The sequence below is a fragment of the Syngnathoides biaculeatus genome, chromosome 1 (assembly GCF_019802595.1).
Source record: "Syngnathoides biaculeatus isolate LvHL_M chromosome 1, ASM1980259v1, whole genome shotgun sequence".
NCBI lineage: Eukaryota > Metazoa > Chordata > Actinopteri > Syngnathiformes > Syngnathidae > Syngnathoides > Syngnathoides biaculeatus.
The window spans coordinates 4,504,651-4,525,198 of NC_084640.1; the positions used below are offsets into that span (position 1 = coordinate 4,504,651).

Here is a 20,548-nt window from a genome sequence, read left to right on the forward strand (position 1 = left end):
AAAACATGCATTGATTGGAGACTCTAAATAGCCCCAAGGTGTGACTGTTGTCTGTCTCTATGTGCACTGCGATTGTCTGGCAACCAGTTCATGGTTTACCCTGCCTTCTGCACAATGAAAGCTGGGATTGGCTCCAACACTCCCATACCCCTTGTGACCATAAGCGGCCCAGAAAACTGATGGATGGATGGATGAAAGTTGGCGGTGCTCGAGGCTGTGAAGAAGGGCCAAGTAGCATACAGAATAGGAAGGGACATGGCAGGAAAGGACTGAACTGGAGGAGTTATTGAGGGAGCGCTACCGGTGTCTGGTGGGAGGGGCTATTCAGTGTCAATCAGTCCTGGAAAGAGTTGAGGACAAATTAGGGGACTTCCACTGCAAGTTTCTCCAACAGTTGGGATAGGCCAACCGTTTGACCCTGAAAAGTATTAATGGTAAAGACCAGGGAAGGAAGAATAAACCCAGAGAACTGATCTAGTCATCTGTGGCACCCTGACAACCACTTTCTACAGAGACCAAACAAGCAGTTGATAACCTGGACCACTGGAGCTTTGAAGGCCTGGGGATGGACCAGAAATGGTAGCTAGGGAAGCAGCTGGACCAATTTGCTGATATCTTCATTGCCAAAGATGAACAATGCACCAGCCTGGTCTGGCATAAGACAGACACTGGCGCTGCTAAAATGTTATGCTAATGGTGTAACTAGTCCGCAATAGTCCAGTTGATGGTACACTTCAGTTGCTTTTAATAACATCGTAGACACTTTTTCAAGAACAAGCTCTCATCCCTGTCTACATTATATAATACCCAAGTAACCTTTCTTTCTTTCTTTCTTTCTTTCTTTCTTTCTGAGCAACTGAACTACGTACATTATATAGAATGTTGTCCATTGTAAAAAAATATTTAGTGCATGCACCTGTATATAGCCTTTTTTCCCTCCTTCATTTAAACCCAACGTGGTCAAGGCAGATGGTTGCCCTGCATATACTATGCAACATTTTCCTTTCCTGAATCACCAGTCGGTCATGTGAAGTTAAATTCATTGTTTTAAGAGCATGGTCCCAGGCCTCCTCAATGTAAAAGGCTTTGAGATAACCTCCATGGTGATTTGACCCAATGGAAATAAAACTGTATTGACAAGACTTGACTATTTGTAATTCCGTCAGGTGAAGGTGTGGTTCCAGAACAGGAGGATGAAGTGGAAGCGTGCTAAGTGTGGCCACCATGGGGCAGAAGCACTTGAAAGAGAACTACAGAATGTCAGAAAGTGGATATTGTTTCCAGCAGAGATTTTGGGTATTGAGGGACTACAATGCTCAGGGAGCTCACCAAGAACAATGACTGATGATGAGAGCCCAGTGACCTGAGCTCAGAAAATCCCAATCTATGACATTTTATTTCATCCTGGAGAAGGTTTTGCTGAATGGTATACAGTGTAGAATAGGACATTCCTTTTAAAAATGTCTACCGTAAAATTGAACCCGCCATAAGGGATCATTTGCTCCCTGTGACACCATCAAGGTCCTTCAGTCTCTGGACCCCTCGTGTTCAGTCTGTATATGCTACTGTCAGGTTCACCAATCAGACATTCATTAAACAGGACAAAAAAAGGAAGCAAAGACACCAGTGCAAGTCTCGCGAGGAGAGAGGAGAGGAACTGTCTCGTACAATTCACCACTGCACTCTCTGATTATCCTCTCCTCAGCACCTCTATTTATTTACTTTTAAGATGCCCCTTATTTATATGGATGTTACAAAAAGGAGACAACAAGCAAAACAGTTTGAAACAAGGTGTACATGTTTGTTCATGTGCATGTGCATGTGTGGAAGATTGCTGAATACATGTGTGGTCATCATTTCTTTAAAAGGCAGCATTTCTAACAGTTCTGATGATTAGATGTTTTTGTTCTTGCTATCTCCTGCTTGGAGGCTGCCACGTTATCTAGGGCAGAGCAAAGCATTTCTTTCCAGAGGTCGACTTCTTCAGAACTTTAATTATGACTATCATAGTTATCCAGATGAGAGTTATATCTACCAGTGTCTTCAGATGGATACAGTTTAGTTGAGGTGTTGTCTCACTGTTAGATAAACAGATAAATAACCGGATGAGCGGCACCACAGTGGCGCAGCTGCAAAGTGTTGGCCTCATGGGTCTGAAGTCCAGGGTTCAATCCTGGCCTCACCTATGTGGAGTTTGCATGTTCTCCCCGTGCCTGCGTGGGTCTTCTCCTGGCACTCCGGTTTCCTCCCTCATCCCAAAAACATGCAGCATTAATTGGACACTCTCAATTGTCCCTAGGTCTGAGTGTGAGTACGACTGTCGTCTTTCTCCTTATTCCCTGTGATTGGCTGGCAACCATTTCAGGGTGTACCCTGCCTCTTGTCCGTTGAATGCTGGAATAGGCTCGAGCACTTGCACAACCCTTGTGAGGATGACTGGCTCAGAGAATGGATGGATGTATTAATACATGTTTTTGGGTATCATTGTTATTATCATTATTTATTATTATTATTATTGTCATTATCATTCATGGTATCATCTTTCTCATCCATGCTTTTCTCTCAAGTAGACTTGAATATTGTAATGGTCTTCTGACTGGACTCTTCAATTTCTCAATTTCTCAATTCATGAAAAACGATGCAGCTCAGGTTTGAGCGGAATAAAGAGGTCAGAACATCTATCCGTCTATTTTCTGAGCCAGTTATCAGTCACAAGGGTTGCAGGAGTGGTGGAGCCTCTGCCAGCTATCATCAGGCAGGTGGCTTGGTACACCAGAACTGGCTGCCTGCCAATTGCGGGGCACATAGAGACAACAGTTGCACTCATAATCACACTTAAGGGCAATTTTAGAGTCTCTAATTAATGCATGTTTTTGCAATGTGGGAGGAACCCGGAGTGCTCGGAGAAAACCACACAGGCGCGGGGAGAACATACAAACTCCACACAGACGGGTCCAGGATTTAAACTCTGGTCTCCAGAACTGTGAGGCCAGCGCTCTAACCAGCTGTGTCACCGTGCCGCCTAGGTCAGAACATATCACTCCAATTCCAAAGTCTTTCAATGATAATAGATTTTAAAGTTCTGCTAGCGCTCTATAAATAACTAAATAGTTTAGGTTCTGAATACATGAATGAAATGCTAACGGAATATAAACTCAGTGGCTCTGAGGTGAAAAGACTAATTGTGGTGCACAGAATACAAAGCAAACCTGGTTAAGACGCATTTAGCTTTCATACGGCACACAAATTGAATAACTTGCCAACAGAAGTGATGAGAGCACCAAATGTGAATGTTTTTAAGTCCAGGTTAAAAACTTCTTTTTTTCTGATGTTTTTTTTGGAGCATTTACACTTTTAAATGATACCTGTTGCACATTACACTGTTTTAAACGAACTTTTGTTTTTTTTTTCATTTTGTTTCAAATATTTATAATCTGTTTTTCATTGTTTTTCAATTCTTACAATCATTTAAAGCACATTGAGTTATGTTTTTTATGTAATGCACTATATAAATAAATTTGCTTTGCTATCATTTTTATATATTTTATATACAGCATATATAATGTAGCAACTGAGGCAATAGCATAATGGCAGTTGTTTTTCATTAATTTTCTAGTCCACCTTGTAGTTCATGCTTAATCCAACTGTCACATTTGACTGGGCGCTGGAGGGTGGTTAACAGGGATGATGTGCTAAAGAGGTGACTATTACTGTTATGGTGGTCACTTCTACGATGAGTTCTCTCGACAGAGTCTGTGCAATGAGAATGTGTAAGAGATGGCAACTCGCTGTGCAAGGTCTTTAAACCTCTGTCCTGAAGAGCCTTATGAGTAGCGACAGCCGATGGGTATGCAGCCTGGGCTCTTAGCCTGCCAGTTAGCACACCTGACTCTCAACTACTGAAATGGTGATAATCTGGGTTTGCACCTTGGATGGCACTGTGCCATGAGTTTTGTGTATGACAAGAGTGACTTCAGATACCCTACATTGATGGAAAAAAAAAAACCCATTGTACGTTACAATCCGCTACAATGGACACAGCAACAATGTACATTCCTTGACAAGACAAGGCAAGGCAACTTTACGACTAAAGGCAACTCAGTGTGCTTTCCTTCATTAACAGCATTTACAAACGATGGACGAAAAGAATTCAAAAACTAATGACAGAAAAATAAAAGACAGCTAACTAAAATGACCAAAACAATACAATGCCATACATCTTATTTATGGAAAATACTCCAAAATACACAATCATAAGCATGGGAACTAGAATACTGTTTAAAACACTTAAACTTGGGTATGGCTTTACTTCTGTTGGTAATTTATTCCATTTGAGTGTAGCAAAACAGCTAAATGCTGCTTCATGATATTTGCTTTGAACTGTTCCACCAGCTGACTTGAGTCTGTAGATCTCAGAGCCATACTGGCTTCATATCAAAACCTCAGTGGTGGCCAAAATACGACACCAACATTCCGCCGAAAAGCAAGCTGTGAATGAAGGAACTAAAATCCCAACTGGTCGCACAGCAATCACTTTTCACACAATATAGTTCAACAGCGAAAGCCACCACCATCATTTCCGGGTTCGCCACATCACACATAAAAGAGGCATAGCTGACTCGTTGTTCCGATCTTTTAAAAATAATGCAGAAATATTATTTTCAATAAAATCAATGCAGCTGTAAAGGAGTACAGTTGCACGGGGCTGTGAAGCCAAGGCTGATGTGAGGAAGGACATCGGAGATTGTGTGTTTCTCATTGCAGTTGGACGAATCCACTGACGTGAGTGAAGCAGCCCAGATGTGCATTTTCATTCGTATGGTGTTTAGTGATCATCAACGTGAACTCAGATTGTTACAAAAATGTTTAAAGTTAATTATGTTGTGTAATATTGACTCATGTGGTTATGAAAGGCACACAAACATCCATTTACACATAAAGAATTCTCAATATACTTTAAAATAAATATGCTTTCCATTTTTGTAGTGGATAGATCTTTGTGACTTGGTCATTCTAAAAGAAAAAATAATGTGCCCCTGTCGATCGCGAGAGGCTGGATGCTTGTGAAGTAGATATTGGGGTAAAAAAGCTTGGGCACCCCTGACCTTGACTATATTGAAATCATGACTGCATTCATTTGACCTTGTCCTGTAATATCGAGTGGTTCCACCAGGTTGTTCTGTGATGCGTAGTGGTTCCAGCAGGTAGTTACAGTGATACAATGAGTTGACTTTGGCAGTAATGTTTTAACTCTGGTACTGCTCTGCCAAATAAAAGTTAATAGTGAGTGCCAAATGTCTAATATAGAATGTACTACAGTGAAGAAAATAAGTATTTGAACACCCTGCTACATTGCACGGTCTCCCACTTAGAAATCATGGAGGGGTGCATGTCCACTGTGAGAGAGATAATCTAGAAAGAAAAATCCAGAAATCACAATGTATGTTTATTTTTAATGATTTATTTGTGTGATACAGCTGCAAATAAGTATGTGAACACCTGAGAAACCAATGTTAAGATTTGGTACAGGAGCCTTTGTTTGCAATTACAGAGGTCCTGTAGTTGTTCACCAAATAAGCAAATAATGAAAGTACAATAAAAGTAAAGTAGTCTTCACATGCTATATTATTTAGCTTTTTTGAAGTGATGTCGACCAAGTCACCCCTAAATGAATCCATTAAATCTCTAAAAAGCTCTAAATCTTTTGTCTTTTAAATTTTCGCCAGCCTTCAGGTGTTTTCAGATACTATAAATCTGCACCCACCGTTTGCTGGACTTTGCTCAACTTTCCGTTTGGGTGACTCAACTGAGATGACCTTTTACAGTGTGTAAAGTGTATCCATGTGTTTCTTTCCGCTATTTTGTCCATGTCATTCAGCTCTTCCTTGGTTTATGCCACTGTTTGGTTAAAACTGCACGTACAGTAGATGTTAATTCATAAAAAGACATAGGATGAATAGACAAATGGCAATAATAAAGTTATCAAAGCACAGTAACCTGTTACTTTTTTTTCTTGTCAAAGTCATTTCTCTTGCGGGCCACGTTGTAGTTCGGGTTTTCCTCAGAGGCACATTTTGAGTGAAGGCAGCTTGGGATCGATTCCCACTCAATGATGGGTCCATTTTGTCAACCATTTTGTTTACAAAGTGTGTTCCATTGGTATGATGTCTATGCACAATGTTTCAGCTACAGTTAGTCCATCAGGTTGTTGACCTGTGAATATTTCTACCCATTTTGAAAGCGCATTGATGATGACTAAGCTATAGTTTTCCCTTAGTTTTGTTTAGTTCAATGAAATCCATGTGTATTTTCTGAAATAGATATGTAGCCTGAGGAAACTGACCACGTTTTGGATGCACACCCCCTTGTGGATTATGTCGTGCACAGGTCAAACAAGCCCGACAAAGAAATGTTTGCATACAAGTTAAATCCATGGGTCATGTAATGCCTTTGTACCAGGGCAACCATTCCCCCTGTTGAGACCTGAGACTTGCCATGGCTCAATATTGCTGCCCACTTAAAAAGATTTTTGGTAGAATGGATTTTGTATCTGTGCTGACATAAATCACATTTTGTAATATAGCGCCTTTATTTTTCCACATTTTTAGTTCTGCTGGTAAGCTTTGTTGTTGCATTTTGTTTACCACATCATCTGAAAGTATGTCTTCATTTGTTGCATGGTCAGCCAATCCCATAAAGGATTTGGCTGCCTCTTCTTTGCTGTTTTATCTGTAAACCCATTTCCTAATGATACTTTGTCTGTATTTGATGTATGTACAGCACATTTACATGTCTATTTCTTTTGCTAATTGAACTGCTATGAGCAAATTTTGTATTAGCTCTGCATGTGCCACTGTTTTCCCTGTAGTCATCACCATTCCTCAATTTTTCCAGTATTGTCTGTGTAGATTTTGATACAACTCTGAATACAGCAGCAACTGGTCTCAGATTGGTGAACACTGTCCAATAAGGTATTGTCTGTACAGTTATTTTTCTGTCCAATCAGGAACATTTTGTGCTAACAATACAAATTGTCCCAAACTCTGCCACTCCTGTTGAGTTTGTTTGTGAAATGACGTGTGTGGTCGTGTCCATTCCTTGTGTAATGCATTTAGTTTGTCAGTCTAGTTCCTGCCACTACAACTGATATACCATCTGAGTACAGATAATCAATCATGATTTTTGCTGTTGTGGCCTGTTATAAGTTTACAGTATGTTACACAACATAGTCACATGCAATGAGTCACTTCCTATGTCATTTTGTGGTTTTTCAATCATGTGTCGAGCTGTTTGCAGCAAGAGATCTCCTATTCTTGTGCGAGGTTTGTTTGGAATATCTAAGGTGTAATAATAAAGTGCTGGGTTCCCATTTTGTAAGATATTTAACTGTCCTCCCAGTAATTCCTTTTTTTCTTTTTACTTCTATATTTCCTGTCAGAGAGGGAATTAAGCCCAGTCCTAGTTTCAGCAAGCCATCTCTTCCCAACAAACGTATTGGGCAAATTAAAAAGTTGCATTTTGGGAGCATTCGTTGTGACATTTTTGATGGGGAAAGGGCTGCTCTAGTTATGCGGTGGTGGATGTTTTGTTTTTAGGGCAGTCACATGAAATTTGACCTTTTTCTCCACAACACCAGGAAATAATTTCTGTTTGATCAAATTTGGATCCCCTTCCCATTACTTTTCCCCTGCCTCTTCCTCATATGCGACCACAATTATTAAATGTTTCGCATAAAGCTCTATAAAATTCTCCTTCCTCTGTCAGAAAGTTGTCAACTTTCTTTTTCTTATTTTGTAGCACTCTTTCTGCGTTTAGTGCTTGGTTAACGTATTGTTACAGGCTGCCAGTCGGTTTGTCAACCCAATGTTTTTCAAAAGTCAAGGCCCAGTCCCGGAAAGGGTCTCAAGTGCTGTGACCACGCTTTGCCTGGACGTTGACTCAGGCCCTGGAAAACCTCAGGTATCTTGAGATCCGGCTTGAAGGACCAAGTGAATGTCAGGTTTACCAATTTGACATTCATTAAACTGGACAAAAAGGAAGCAAAGACACTAGTTTAAGTCTCGCGAGGAGAGAGGAGAGGAACTGTCTCGTACAATTCACCACTGCACTCTCTGATTATCCTCTCCTCTATTTATTTAGTATTTCGACGCTCCTTATTTACATGGATGTTACAAAAAGGAGACGGCAAGTAAAACAGTTGGAAACAAAGTGTACATGTTTGTTCATGTGCGTGTGCATGTGTGGAAGATTGCTGAATACATGTGTAGTCATCATTTCTTTAACAGGCAGCACTTCTAACAGTTCTGATGATTAGATGTTTTTATTTTTGCTATCTCCTGCTAGGTGGCTGTCACGTTTTCTAAAGCAGAGCAAAGCATTTCTTTATTGGAAGCAGATGTATGATAATTATAATCACAATTATTCCTAGAAGGGTGCTGAGGATGGAGCTGCCAGGCAAAAGAGTGAGAGGGAGACCAAAGAAAAATTGATGGATGCTATGAGGGAGGACATGAGGACAGTGGGTGTTTCAGAGGAAGATGCATGAACTACCCACCAGAGCGGACAAATCTCGCCTGTGCCTACAAACAAGCTGTCACTTCCGATCCTGTCTCTCACTCAATGGTTTGCACAGACCCCCCCCCCCTCTTTTTTTTCTTACGACTTTGAATCTGTCTGGCCCTATCAAGAAGGGCCTTACAACAAAACCACTGTTTAACACGGGTGCTGTCTTTTCTCTTCTGTCTGTCTTTAAGAGACAATTTACTGAAAAGTTTGTCCAATTCTTCAGTTATCTCCATTTCCAGAAAATCTGTACTTTTTCTGCCACTTTCTGGTGAATTGTGTTGTTCCCTTGTAATCAATTTCAGCCAAATGGCATTTTTCCTTTACTTCTGCCTCGGAAAGTGGACAATTGGATTTCTTGGCCGAGTTTGTTGCCATTTGTGATGGTCTTATCTCTTATAGGCTTCTAGATATGGTACCTCAGTTTTGGGAAAAATTCAAAGTGCCTGATTTCGGGTTGAATTCCAACCTTCTACTCCCAATTTGGAGCGGGTATTACTGGGTGTTTTCACTCACAACCCTTGGTCAGTTTTAGATTTACCAAACTTTGGACATTCACTTTGTACACATTCACACTCACAGACTGATCAATTTCTGTATCCTGAAAGTCAAGAGTTTCTCTTCAGATGTAGCGATCTTCCTACTATCTTTTCTTTTGAAAATAGGAAATATACTAGTCATTTGAGAATAGTTATTCTGTGCTATTTTCCTTGTGAAAAATAGGAAATATACTCGTCGTTCCAGCTCCGAATGGATAATTTTGGCGCGAGTTTCGTAAATCTGAAAAAAATGCCTATGTCTCGTTTTGAAAACAAACTCTTCATATGTAAAATTGCAATTGTTCCTTAATGCCTCGTGAGGGCCATTATGTGGTAGCTTTCATGCATGCTGAAACACACACAAAAATGCATGCTAAAGAAGTAATGTGCGTGTGTTAGGTTGTACTTTGTTGGAGTAGTCACACAACAATTACAGATTTTGGAACTTGGTGTGCACATAAGGTGTGCATTATAAAGCACCCTGTCTATTTAGCAGAAGAACCACAAATGGGAAAGGGCATACTGTAGAATAGAATAGAACAGAATATATGTGCGTGAATGAGAGGGGTGGAGGGGGAAGAGTGAGGCTACAGGGAGAAGAAATAGCACGGGTGGACGACTTCAAATATTTAGGGTCAACAATCCAGAGCAATGGTGAGTGTGGTAAGGATGTGAAGAAACCGGTCCAAGCACGTTGGAACAGCTGGCGAAGGTGTCTTGTGTGTTATGTGACAGAAGCGTCTCTGCTCGGATGAAGGGCAAAGTTTATAAAACAGTGGTGAGGCCGGCCATTATGTATGGATTAGAGACGGTGCCACTGAAGAAACGAAAGGAAGCAGAACTTGAGATCGCAGAAATGAAGATGTTGAGGTTCTCGCTTGGTGTGAGCAGGTTGGATAGGATTAGAAATGAGCTCATTAGAGGGACAGCCAAAGTTGGATGTTTTGGAGACAAGGTTAGAGAGAGCAGACTTTGATGGTTTGGACATGTTCAGAGGCGAGAGAGTGAGTATAATTGGTAGAAAGGTGCTGAGGATGGAGCTGTCAGGCAAAAGAGCAAGAGGAAGACCAAAGAGAAGGTTGATGGATGTTGTGAGGGAAGACATGATGGCAGTTGGGGTTAGAGGGGAAGATGCAGGAGATAGGCTACGATGGAAAAAGATTACATGCTGTGGCGACCCCGAGACAAGCCGAAAGGAAAAGAAGAAGAAGATACTGTAGTTAATTCTTTACAACTCACCGGTATTAATAACAAATTGTCATATTCTCCCATGTACTTCAAGCCTGTTCAAGCCTGTTGGAGCCTGGAGGGAAAGTCTGCGTTACCCTCTGTTCACAGCACCTCTCATCAATTACCTCATTGCCTTCGGTGTATATCAGCATGCCTGTTTCCTGAGATACTCACCACAGAATTGCAGACTCTCCTTGTGGTACCTCAGCCAACCTTACTCAGTAAATCTTGCAACTCCTCATGAACTCGTGTGTCCCCTTGTTTCTAGTACTCCCGTGTTCTTTACCCACATCATTCATGCCACCCAGCCAGCAACCTATTCAGTCCAATGCCTGCAACCTATCCACACCCCACCGGCCAACATATGCTGGACAACTTCCATCACTAAACTGTTCTATTACATCCCCCTCTGCATGCTTTTGGGTCCATCTCCTCTCAGTTCATGAGATCAAATATGGATACAACTTGTACTTTTGATAGATAAAATTTCAATTAATACAATTACAGATACTGAAGATTAATATGCATTTAACAATCACAGCATTGATGAACTGAATTATTTTATACTCGGGAAATGCTGCGAAAAACTAATAGGTCCTAAGCTTTTATAATTGTTGTAGTGTTTTCATGTATGGATGAAATTGACTAGTCAGAAAGAATGCAACGTCACGATCCTTTTGAAGACCTCAACATTTTGAGCCCTCTTCTCGAAAAAGAGCCAACCAAATTTCTCTGACACAATCCAAAATCTTTTAGAAAGTCTTCCCCTGAAGACTTTGCTCTTCTACTGTTTATAACGTCCTCTAGTGATCAGAGGTTCTAATATTTATTCCATCCATTCAGTCTGATATTTGGGTAAGCGGTGGCATACAAGCAGGACAAATAACTAATGGTCAATTACAATGTGATCTTTAGGGACAGACAACCATGTAGACGTTCACAGAAATGTAGAGCATCCATTTTTTTCTTCTGAGGATTCAGGAAAAAAAATATTGCAATGACAAAATAATGTCCACAGTGAAAAATTCACCGTCAACATTTTTCTCGAAATGGTTCATATTGTGATTGCCTACTTTATATATTAATGAAACTGAATCTTTTAACGTAATTGAACATTTAAAAAGACAATGTTTATTGAATGTGTTTCTACTTTGTCTAAAAGCATGGGTGGACAATCTGGTGTTAAGCCATGAAAGTCCCAGTCTTGCAATTTATGGCCCATAATTCATTTCCTTTAGTTCCTACAGGATCACAGCTCCTCTGTGGCTTTCCATTTCTCGAGAAGTTGACTTGCGGTTGTGCGTCATTCCTGGAGGTTTCATGCTGTTTGTACGTATTACTTTTAGTGCATGTTTTAAAATGAAAAAGGAAACTTAGGACATGGTTATTTGAGTAGGAATGACAAGAGGAATGGAGCTGTTTGAGACTGGTCTCATGAAATTAAGCTTGCACCTCAGCCCACAGAAAGAAAATATAAACTTCTGCTTAAAACATTGTTATTATAGTACATTTCAATTTTTATTTGCATGCATCAGTTGTACACTCAAATTAATTGTAAAGATACATTTTATTCTTTTTTTAATTGCTTATCCTATCCTTATCATCTGACACTGAGCAAGAGGTGGAGTATACTTTGGATTGGCCGCCACTGCCAGACAATCACACAGTCATACAGAGAAACAATATGAACAATAGGAGGAATACTGATTAGCATTGGATGTAGGAAAATTATACATGGACAAAGAGTACATCAGCTGAACTAAGCAAACTAAATATACTGTTTTGAATGTGAAGGAATGTGTGACTAGACAATAGGTAGTATTTGTGACAACAATAGAGACATCAACTGTATTACACAGGAGTACATCCACGTAATTGTTAGGGGCGTGGCCAGGCCACTGTCCAGTGCGCAGCTGCCTCTGACAGCAGCTCCTCACCTGCGGCTCATTATCACTAATTATGACATGTATAAAACCTTGTGTTGTATTGTTAGTTGCCAGTTCATTGTTTGAGACTGCATTAGTCTGCGTGAGTATACGAACCTCTTGTTGGGTGTTTACCTCGTTGTCATGGCCAGCGTTCCTGTCCCACCATTGCCAAGTATAAGTCAAGTCTTGTTTTTGCCTAGTAGTTATCCAACCTCGTTTTCATGTTTTTCGACCATGCTTTTTGCCAGGTGTTTTTGTGCCTTTGCCTTTTTCGGACTGCTTATCTGTGTATGACCTCTGCCTGGAATAAAACGACCCTTGACATCTTTTCACTGCCTCGGAGTCCCACATTTGGGTGCAACCCCTTGTGCCATGCTCGTGACAGTAATAAAAATAACTACAACTTTGGCTCATTTATAGTTTGGTTGAGCAGTTCGAGCTAATAGGTGAATTCATCAATCTCTTGTTTATCAAGCGGGAAAGTGAAACAAGTTGCTGTACTGACATGATGTAAAAAAAATTACAGAAATAAAATAGATCCACCACATGGTAAAAAACTAAAGCAAATCTATTATATTTTTTCCTCAGTGTTTGAAAGTAAAAATTCTCCTTGGTCTGGCTGCAGAGATAATGTGCTCAGATTTTCATCCAGGTTTCAGTTGTTAGGTGAAAATAAGAAGCCTGGAGTTTTTGAATGTTTATCGTCAGACTCTTCTGATCTTGGACGAACCTTCTACTTTCACCCAACTTGAAGCAATTTCTCACCTGCAGGAAGGGAGCATGCTGTCATTGCAACACACTATGCCAATATCAACTCAGCCAGGTCAAGACTTTTCCATATTTGCCTGCAGAGCTTGTTTTGCTTTCTTAACTAAATAAATTGAAACAATTTAGAATAGTACTTGGTGCTGACTGGTGATGAACAATAAAGAAGCCTTCTGTTCACATTTGGAAATGTACAAGTTGCAAGGTTGTAAAGAAATTCAATATGATCACTGCAGAAAAAAATATTTCGAAATGAGTGACTCAAGAAAAAAAAATACCGAGCATGGATTGCTTGGGTTGGATTTGTTAACAGAATTTATCAACATTTTGGGACATTCCCAAGACTGGGGAAATAATAATGGCCATCAGCAAAGTGTCTATGCCCATTGTATGTTTGTCTGAGTGATTAACATGACTGGAAAACTGAAAAGATGAACTGTTGAGTTTAACATTGCATGTTCAGTGGACCCTCTAAAATCCAACTCAATTTCTTTTAAACAAGTATTAAACTGGTCGCCTGAGAGCATGATCCGGCCCACCACATTTTTTATGCGGCCCGCAAGAGCAAATCATGTGCATCGACTTGGGTTTCTTCTTTGTCTTTATCTAAAATACCAGAATTGCAAAATATGTTAAAAAATATTGAGATATTGCAAGGATTTTCTTTTACCAATTCCCCTTTTGAAACAACTTGAATAATATTGAAGTTAATCTGTTTTGACTTCCGTTTTCTACATTCTACCTATTAGGTGTGACATTGTAAAACAAACAACTACTGGCACTCATAACGATCCCCCTGAACAATACAACTGTATAAAAACACTTTTTTCTTCTTCCGGTATCTATTCTATTTTAATCTCTTTGTTTTCACAGGTGTTCTTCTTTGAGTTTTAAATTGTCTTTTTTTTTGGGGGGGGAGGAGGGGGACTCTGAGAAGGGAGTATAGGTGGCCTCTTTTGTTTAGGACATTTCTTTCATCAAAGTAATTGTTTCCAAAGTCAAACTGTCACCATTGAAAAAGCTTTCTTAATCAAACATCGTATGTTATAGAAGTGTAAAAATGAGGTTCAAGTCTGAAGAGTAAAATATATAAATTTGATGAATGAGAGCATAATTGAAAGTCATATTGCAGGGTAACAACAAGATAATCACTATTTGTAGGAGTAAAACTAAAAACCAAAAGCCTATACTGTGATGGCAAGTGACGATGGTGAAACTAGAATCTTGCTACAATTTCAACATCTCAGCTTCTAAAAACATTGGGTTTATTCTTTGTTTCTTACGTTCTGCTTCTTTCAAGAGTCCAAGAGCCAGATGGCAAAACAAGAGCTATTGTGAGCATAGATGACAACAACAATGCTGTTTCTCATTTATTCACCAAAAGAACAGCATCCTGTTTCACAGTGATAACAGGGAAAAAGCCTGCAAAAATCCAAACGGTCTCAATAATATTTTAACTTAGAGGACTGTCAAAAAATGTTTCTTTTTGCGTGGAAAAAAAAAGGAAAAACACACTAGGCAGACATTTATTAACAGTGACAGCATAGTTGAAAGTCATTTGTATAAGTCTTCAGCTCTAGTTGGGTGTAAAATAATATATCCATAAAGCTTTGTGAGACTAAATACAGAGCATAAATGCATTTTCATGGGAGAGGTTTAAATATGGACTCTGATTTGTTGACCCCCTTTGGCTGAATCAAGCTGAACCATTCAGCACAGAAAATCACAACTCACACTGTTAGAGGAGCAGATTTAACTACTGTTTTATTCATTTAGTATCTCAGACCACATGACTGTGGTACAGCGGGTTGTCCATTGACTGAAGGGTTGCCAGTTCAAATTCTTGCTCACACTGTATGTGAGTGTTCTGGGGCACGATATTGAATCCTAATTTGCTGCCTGGCAGCATCTTTCCTGGCAGCAGCTGCCCTTTTGGGTGAATGTGATGTTTTGTAAAGCGCTAGATAAGTGCAGTTCATTTACAATTTTCTTCAGTTAATAGAATGAACCCCTCCTCGAGCCATCACCTTGTTAAGGTGGGGGAGTTTGTGTGTCCCGATGATCTTAGGAGCGAAGTTGTCTGGGGCTTCATGCACTCACCCATGGAAAACAGGTCCTAGGTGAGGGACCAGACAAAGTACGACTCCAAAACCCCTATGATGACTGCGAAAATTTGATCTTGGTTTCCCTTGCCTGGACGGAAGTCACTGGGGCCCCCACTCTGGAGCCGGGCCTGGAGGTGGGGCTCAAAAGCCTGCACCCACGGGGCTCGGCCGGGCATAGCCTGAAAGGGTAACATGGGTCTCCCTTCCCATGGGCTTCCCACCTGTGAGAGGGGCCAGTGGGGTCGGGTGCAATGTGAGGTGGGCAGTGGCCTAAGGCGGGGACATTGGCGATCCAATTGCTGGCTACAGAAACCAGCTCCAGGGACATGGAATGTCACCTCCTTGGCAGGGAAGGAGCCCGAGTTGGTGCGTGAGGTCGAGAAGTTCCGACTAGAGATAGTCGGACTTGCCTCTACGCACCGCTTGGGCTCTGGCACCTCTCCTTTTGAGAGGGGTTGGACTCTGTTCCACTCTGGTGTTGTCCACAGGGAGAGATGCCGACCAGGTGTGGGTATACTTATACTTATTGCCCCCCGGGTCGGGGCCTGTACGTTGGGGTTTACCCCGGTGGATAAGAGGGTAACCTCCCTCCGCCTGCAGGATGCGGGACGGGTCCTAACTGCTGTTTGTGGTTATGCACCCAACAGCAGTGCAGAGCACCCACCCTTTTTGGAGTCCTTAGAGGGAGGGCTGGAGCGCGCCCCCTCTGGCAACTCCATCATTCTGCTGGGGGACTTCAATGCCCACGTGGGCAATGACAGTGAGACCTGGAAGGGCGTGATTGGGAAGAACGGCTCCCCTGATTAGAACTCCAGTGGCGTTCTGTTACTGGACTTCTGTGCTCATCACGGATTGTCCATAACAAACACAATGTTCAGGTGTAAGGGTGTTCACATGTCCACCAAGCACCAGGACACCCTAGGATTTCAGTTTGATGATGGACTTTGAGGTCGTGTCATCGGACCGCATGTCTTGGACACTTGGGTGAAGAGAGGGGCGGAACTGTCAACTGATTACCACCTGGTCGTGAGTTGGCTTCGTTGGTGGGGGAAGATAACAGTCCGACGTGGCAGGCCCAAACATATTGTGAGGGTCTGGTGGGAAAGTCTGGTAGATTCCCCTGGCAGATGGATTTTCAATTCCCACCTCCGAAAGAACTTTGCACACGTCCCAAAGGAAGCGGGGGAAATTGAGTCGATGATATTCCGCGCCTCCATTGCTGAGGCGGCCGACTGGAGCTGTGGCTGTAAGGTGGTTGGTGCCTGTCGTGGCGGCAACCCACGAACACGTTGGTGGACACAAACAGTGAGCTATGCTGTCAAGTTAAGAAGGAGTCCTACCAGGCATTTCTGGCCTGGGGGATTCCAGGGGTTGTGGGTTCGTATCCCACTGGGCCCCACTCCCTGAGAAGGGTTGCGTCAGGAAGGGCATCCGGCGTAAAAATTGTGCCAAACATATGTGCGTTCATCTGAGATGACACGCTGTGGCGACCCCGAAAGGGACAAGCCGAAAGAAGAAGGAAGGAAGGAAGGGACTCCCGGGGCAGCTGATAGGTACCGGCTGGCCAAGCGGAATGCAGCTTCAGTTATCGCTAAGGCAAAAACCCGGACGTGGGATGAGTTTGGTGAGGCCATGGAGAACAACTTTAGGACGGCTTTGAACAAATTCTGGTCCACCGTCCGGCGTCTCAGGAGGGGGAAATAGTGCACCATCAACACTGTGTATAGCGGGGACAGGGTGCTGCTAACCTCAACTCGGGATGTTGTGAGTCGGTGGGGAGAATACTTTGAAGACCTCAACTTCACCAACACGCCTTCCTAAAAGGAAGCTGAGTCTGGGTGCTCTGTGGCAGGCCATTCTATCTCTAGGGTTAAGGTCACCGAGGATGTTAAAAAGCTCCTTGGTGGCAGGGCTCCGTAGGTGGATGAGATTTTGTCCGGACTTCCTAAAGGCTCTGGATGTTGTGGAGCTCTCCTGGTTGACACGCCTCTGGAATATCGCATGGACATCGGGGACAGTGCCTCTGGATTGGCTGACTGGGGTGGTGGTCCCCCTTTTCAAAAAGGGTGACCAGAGGGTGTATTCCAACTATAGATTGATCACACTCCTCAGCCTCCCTGGTAAAGTCTACTCAGGGGTACTGGAGAGGAGGGTTCACCGGGAAGTCGAGTCTCGGATTCAGGAGGAGGAATGTGGTTTTTGTCCTGGCCGTGGAATAGTGGACCAGCTAAACAACCTCGGCAGGATCCTAGAGGGTGCATGGGTGTTCGCCCAACCAGTCTACATGTATTTTGTGGACTTGGAGAAGGCATTCGACCGTATCCCTCGGGGAGTCCTGTGGGGGGTTCTTTGGGAGTATGGGGTACGAAACCCCTGATATGAGCTGTTTGGTCCCCGTACGACCATTGTCAGAGTTTGGTCCGCATTACCGGCAATAAGTCGAACTCGTTTACGGTGAGAGTTGGATATTGAGATGCGACGTAGGGAAAAGGTAGAGGTGGCATCAACCTTTCTCCTAATCATCATGTCAACCAACTCCTGAGCTTTTCCTGACATAGTCCCAACATTCAAAGTCCCTACACTCAGTTGTAGGCTCTGTGTATTCCTCTTCGTCTTCTGACATCAAATCCGGTTTCCTCCTCTTCTTTGTCTTCGACCCATAGTAGCTAAATTTCTACCTCCGCCTTGCAGATTAACAGTGTCGAGGGTGGGCGTTGTTAACCCGGGCCACGACTGATCTGGTTTGGGATTCTTTAGATGAACGCTCATATTTGTTTGGCACAGATTTTACACCGGATCCCCTCCCTGACACAACCCTCTGCATTTATCCGGGCTTGGACCGGCCTTCAAATTGCACTGGTTTGTGCCCCCATCAGGCTGCATTGCTTTGCAGCAATTAAATTTGCATTAAATGAATATTAACATTTTTCATTTTTAAACAATATCCGAAACTACAGGAGATTGTATTTTTATGACTTTTTTAAATTTTATTTTTAAACTGTGTTTATTTGTCGCCCTTTGTATATTCACTTCAACATAACTGGCACGTGAGGTTCATACGAGTAGTTTGCACACATTGCGGTGACGATCATGAGAGGCTTTCACATTTCTTCCAGTTACATTATAAATATCGATAAATATTTGAATAAACCAGAACCCATGTATGATTTGCATGGATGCCCATCTTAAATGCTCCCCCAATACTCAGAAATGCACATCAAGGAATGAGTGAAAGCTGATGTTTACAGAGTCATCTTCCAAGAAGAAGAAGTGACTTTTATTTTATTTATTTCATCACAACAGCAGGTCCGAAATGGCGGCCATGGTTTCTGTAAATTCAGGCTGCACCTCGTGTTCTGTTAAAAACACTTTATCTAGTATGATATGGCCCAGTTTGCAGGTGGAGTTTTATTTCTTAATCGGAATAATGTACAGCAGATGTTGTTCATATTTTTGGCATCAAAGAGATGCGCACTTGTGACATCATGATCTGCAGATTTTTCAGGGTTAAATAACAGTCGAAGAAGTTGCCAAGGGCAGAGGTGAACAGTTGCACACTCAGAAGGATGCGGCAGGTGGAAAACTCGAAATTCATTGAAAGACCCACATTTTACGACTCCAAATCACCGGTATTATCTGCATCTGAAGAGCTTGAGGTGACTTTGCTCGCTGTCTTGCATTAAATTTAACTTTAGCTCGAGTTTTAAGGTTTAGAGGCCAACTCAGCCATTGCTGCTCCTGTAACCAATGATGGTTAACTGTCTTTTTAAAATATGCCAGTCACTCAAGCGCAATATCTCCATCTGTATTTTGTGTCTGAAATCAAGTACAGTAGTTTGATTCATGCGTCATTTTTCCATTATTAGTTTGTCTGCATTTTAATTTTGTCCAGTAAAATCTGTGTAGAAAATATAGGAGTCGGCAACCTGTTACAAAAGCTTTGCAAACATTTTCCTACTTGTCGGTTACATTCCCAAACTTTTATTTTACCAAATGTGCGTTTTGCTTGTTAACATTTTCCAACATTTATGTGGAGAATGTGGGGGTGGCATGTTGCAGCGGCCTGAATTGGGCAGCCATTAAAAATGAACTGTTAGAACTTAGTCCTCATGAAGGAGCGTTTGTTGCGAACATCTGAAATTGAATTTCTCCCCCAAAACATTTGAAGGAATAATATGCTAATTCCCAGATGATTTGTGGCGAAATGAATGAAAAATGAATGAAACGACACCCTGGACTGTTCACCAGTCAGTTGGAGGGCACCTAAAGACACAGAAAACCACTCGCACCAATGACGTACAATCAAAACTACACTGCGCACTCTGCATACATTATGTATGCCGCCATGGTCAGTAGATTCTGACTTCCACTCAAAAAACATGGTAAACATCCACACATTGTTATGGAAAATGATGTGATAAATCTAAATAGTTGGGATGTTTTGGATCCCTAGAGACATGAATATAATGTAAACATTTGCAGCATGCCCAGGAAGGTTTTGAAGATACATTGACAATACATATGTAATGGGAAGTACAGACCTTAATAATATTCACCATGCCAAACATGTCAACTGCCACACAAACCTCTCGCAGGCATTTCAATTGATATATTCCAAAAATCCATCCATTCATCCATTATCTACTGCTTGTCCGGATCAGGTCACAAGGGAAGTAGCTTCAGCAGGGATACCCAGACTTCCCTTTCCCCAGCCACTTCTTCCAGCTCTTCCGTAGGGATCCTGAGGCGTCCCCAAGGCAGCCGAGAGACATAGTCTCTCCAGCGTGTCCTGGGTCATCCTCAGGGTCTCTTTGCGGTCCGACATGCCCGGAATACCTCACCAGGGAGGCGTCCAGGGGGCATCTGAATCAGATGGCCTCAGGTGGCTTCTGTCAATGTGGAGGTGTATCAGCTTGACACTTGGACACACCCTCCGGTCACCCTTCTTAAAAAGGGGGACCACCACCCCAGTCTGCCAACTCCTCCCATGTTTTTGCCTTCCTTGCATTCTGCTTGGCCAGCCGGTACCTATCAGCTGCTTCGGACATCCCACAGGCCAGAAATGCCCAATAGGACTCCTTCAGCTTCACAGTATCCCTTGTTCGTGGGTTGGTGCCACGAGAGGCACTGACCACCTTACGGCCACAGCTCCAGTAGGCAGCCTCAGCAATGGAGGCGCGGAACATCGTTCCGTCGGATTCAATGTCCCCCGCCTCCTCCGGGACGTGAGCAAAGTTCTTTCGGAGGTGGGAGTTGAAAATCCTTCTGACAGGGAAATCTGCGAGTCCTTCCCACCATACCCTCACAATATGTTTGGGCCTGCCACGTCGGACTGGCATCTTTCCCCACCATCGGAGCTGTCAACTCACCACGAGGTGGTGATCAGTTGACAGCTCCGCCCCGTCTTCACCTGAGTGTC

At 42.4% G+C, this 20,548-nt stretch overlaps 1 pseudogene; it reads left to right on the top strand.

Annotated features, from left to right (window-relative positions):
- The window catches only part of LOC133504256 (homeobox protein MOX-2-like), a 30,383-nt pseudogene extending 28,993 nt beyond the window's left edge, over positions 1-1,390 (top strand).
- Positions 1,391-20,548: the final 19,158 nt, after the last annotated feature.